Source organism: Arachis duranensis, chromosome 6 (assembly GCF_000817695.3).
Source record: "Arachis duranensis cultivar V14167 chromosome 6, aradu.V14167.gnm2.J7QH, whole genome shotgun sequence".
In the NCBI taxonomy this organism is placed as follows: Eukaryota; Viridiplantae; Streptophyta; class Magnoliopsida; order Fabales; family Fabaceae; genus Arachis; species Arachis duranensis.
The window spans coordinates 40,528,885-40,533,081 of record NC_029777.3 but is presented as its reverse complement, the minus strand read 5'-3'; positions in this window follow the sequence as shown (position 1 = coordinate 40,533,081).

Genomic DNA, 4,197 nt, shown 5'->3' with positions numbered 1-4,197 from the left:
GTCCAATTGATGCGCTCTCAATTGGGTCGGAAAGTAGACATCCAGGGCTTTCTAGCAATATATAATAGTCCATACTTTGCGCGAAGATAAATGACATAAACTGGCGTTCAACGCCAGTTCCATGTTGCAAATTGGCGTCCAGCGCCAGAAACAAGTTACAAGTTGGAGTTCAACGCCAGAAACAGGTTACAACCTGGCGTTGAACGCCCAAAACAGCCCAGGCATGTGAGAAGCTTAAGTCTCAGTCCCAGCACACACCAAATGGGCCCCAGAAGTGGATTTCTGCACTATCTATCATAGTTTACTCATTTTCTGTAAACCTAGGTTATTAGTTTACTATTTAAACAACTTTTAGAGACTTATTTTGCATCTCATGACATTTTCAGATCTGAATTTTATACACTTTGACGGCATGAGTTTCTAAACTCCATTGTTGGGGGTGAGGAGCTCTGCAGCGTCTCAATGAATTAATGCAATTGTTTCTATTTCTCCATTCAAACGTGTGTGTGTTCCTATCTAAGATGTTCATTCGCGCTTAATTGTGAAGGAGGTGATGATTCGTGACACTCATCACCTTCCTCAATCCATGAACGTGTGCCTAAAAAACACCTCTGTTCTACATCAGATTGAATGAGCATCTCTTAGCTTCCTTAATCAGAATCTTCGCGGTATAAGCTAGAACTGATGGCGGCCACTCTTGAGGATCCGGAAAGTCTAAACCCTGTCTGTGGTATTCTGAGTAGGATTCAAGGATTGAATGGCTATGACGAGCTTCAAACTCACGATTACAGGGCGTGATGACAAACTACAGAGCATTTGGACCATTTTCACTGAGAGGATGGGAAGTAGCCATTGACAACAGCGATGCCCTACATACAGCTTGCCGTGGAAGGAGCCTTGCATTTATGAAAGTGAGAAAGCATTATATTGCAGAAATTCAGAGGACAAAGCATCTCCAAAACTCCAACATATTCTCCATTAATAAAGTAACAATTACTTATTCCAAATACTTTTACTTCTTACAATTAAATCCAAATAACCTTATTGGCATCCTGACTAAGATTAATAAAATAAATATAGCTTGCTTCAAACCAATAATCTCCGTGGGATCGACCCTTACTCACGTAAGGTATTACTTGGATGACCCAGTGCACTTGCTAGTTAGTTATACGGATTGCAAATTCGTGCACCAATATGCGAACGGACCTGTGCTCGCGAATGGTTTTGTACATAGTGACAGCAGTATTTCTGGTGGATCTAAGGGTATAGCTGTAGCTGTGGATGATGAGGAGGAAGAGGATCCTAAGATAGAGATAGAGCAGGATGAGGAGATGGACGAGCCTCACGGCGATTCTCCAAACGGCCACGTGTAGATATAGTTTGACAGCAGTAGGAGCATTCTTTTGATGACACTCTAGTCTGACGTTATCTATTAGTTAGTCTCTCAGTTGTGTTACTACACCCGAGAGCTAGGAGCTATATAGTGGTTAGGCTAGCCTGGGTGCCAGTTTAGCAGCTTTTTGTATGGGCCAGGCCCTGGGAGTATCGTGTATATATTAGCTACGTAGGATGATGAGGATGTAAATTGACTTGATCTTGTGTAAACGCAACATGTTTTGTTATAGTGTACATGATGTATATTATCTGTTATATTTCTATATTTTCCTATGCTCCCTTTTATTGCCCTCAATGTATGCTTGTTTATTTTATCTCTTCACCGCAACGAATAAAAAAAAAGTTACTCGTAAAATTGGCATCGTTCTAACAAGGAACAGAATGATATATTAAATAATAGTTAATATTTAGGAAGGATAAGTTAGTAACACTTAGCTTCTTGTATGACCATGGCATACTGGAAGTTGGGTCGTTACACTCATCAATGAACTGAATACATGGATTCAGTAGACATTGCCTCAAAAGAAACTGGATCTCAGAAATTTTTTAATACCTTGCACCATAGGCACCATGACATTTAAAAAGGCTCTGTGTGACCTAGGATCAGGTATCAACCTCATACTACTCTCTGTAATGGAGAAACTAGAGATCTTTGAGGTACAAGCTACAAGAATCTCACTAGAGATGGTAGACAAATCAATGAAACAAGCTTATGGACTTGTAAAGGATGTCTTATTGAAGGTTGAAGGCCTTTACGTCCCTGCTGACTTCATAATCCTAGACATTGGGAAGGATGAGGATGAATTCATCATCCTTGGAAGACCCTTCCTAGCCATAGTAATGGCTGTGATTGATGTGGACAGAGGAGAGTTAGTCCTTCAATTGAATGAGGACTACCTTGTGTTCAAGACTCAAGGATCTTCTTCTGTAAACATGTAGAAGAAGCGTGAAAAGCTTCTCTCAATACCGAGTCAGACAGAGCCTCCACACTCAACATCTATGTTTGGTATTGGGAGGCCACAATCATGCTCGAGCACCTGTGAAGCTCTGTAAGAGCTTCCTGTCAAGCTATTGACATTAAAGAAGCACTTGTTGGGAGGCAACCCAATTTTATTTATCTATATTAATTACTCTTTCATTTTATTTTCCATTGTTAGTCTACGTCTTCTTTAGGTTGATGATCATGTGGAGTCACAAAAATAACTGCAGAATTAAAGCAAGAATCAAAAATAGCAAAAAATAGCACACCCTGGAGGGCGAGTTTACTGGCGTTTAAACGCTAGTAAAGCTAGCAAAGTGGGCATTTAACGTCCAGTCTGGCACCATTCTGGGCATTAAACGCCAGAAATGGCACATAGACTGGCGTTTAACACCGAAAAAGGGTGTCTAGCGTCTAGCTGGCGTTAAACGCCAGTAAGAGTAGCAGAATGGGCGTTAAACGCTAGAACTGGTAGCCAAACTGGCGTTTAACACCAGAAATGGGTAGCAGCCTGGCGTTCAATGCCAGAAATGCCACACAGAGGGCAATTAAACGCCAGAAAGGTGCAGGGATGAGAAATCCTTGACACCTCAGGATCTGTGGACCCCACAGAATCCCTACCTACCCCAACTCATTCTCACTCCTCTTCATACCTTTCCATAACACCCTTCCCCAAACACCATTCACCTATCAAATCCTACCATCTTCCCCATAACCTCTTCACCACTCACATCTATCCACTATTTCCCACCATATAACCTATCTACCCACACCAACTCAAATTCAAACCATTTACCTCCCAAACCCAACCCCTCTCACACGGATTCCCTCTCCCTCTTACCCTATATATACCCCTCCTTACTCCTTCATTTTCACACATCACAAACACTCCAAACCCCCCTTGGCCGAACCACTCCTTTCTTTCTACTTCTTTCTTTCTTTTTTTGCTAGAGGACGAGCAAACTTTTTAAGTTTGGTGTGGGAAAAAGCACTGCTTTTTGTTTTTCCATAACCATTAATGGCACCTAAGACCACTTCTATGAAGTTGTGCCCAAGAAGAAGGTGATCCCCAAGGTCCCTGATGAGCGGATAATTTATACACTTTTTGGCACTATTTTTAGTATGTTTTTAGTACATTTTAGTTAGTTTTTAGTATGTTTTTATTAGTTTTTATTTAAAATTCACTTTTTTGGGCTTTAATATGAGTTTGTGTGTTTTTCTGTGATTTCAGGTATTTTCTGGCTGAAATTGAGGGACCTGAGCAAAAATCTGATTCAGAGGCTGAAAAGGACTGTAGATGCTGTTGGATTCTGACCTCCCTGCACTCGAAGTGAATTTTCTGGAGCTACAGAAGCCCAATTGGCGCGCTCTTAATTGCGTTGGAAAGTAGACATCCTGGGCTTTCCAGAAATGTATAATAGTCCATACTTTGCCCGAGATTTGATGGCCCAAACCGGCGTTGCAAATCAGCTTCAGAAATCCCAGCGTTAAACGCCGGAACTGGCACAAAAATTGGAGTTAAACGCCCAAACTGGCATAAAAGCTGGCGTTTAACTCCAGAAAAAGTCTCTACACATGAAATCTTCAATGCTCAGCCCAAGCACACACCAAGTGGATCCCGGAAGTAGATTTTTACGTCATTTACTCATCTCTGTATACCCTAGGTTACTAGTTCACTATTAATAGGACCCTTTGATATTGTATCTCTACCTCATGACACATTACACGTTTCTCATTGTATCTTCTAGGACATGAGTCTCTAAACCCCATGGTTGGGGGTGAGGAGCTCTGCTGTGTCTTGATGGATTAATGCAATTACTACT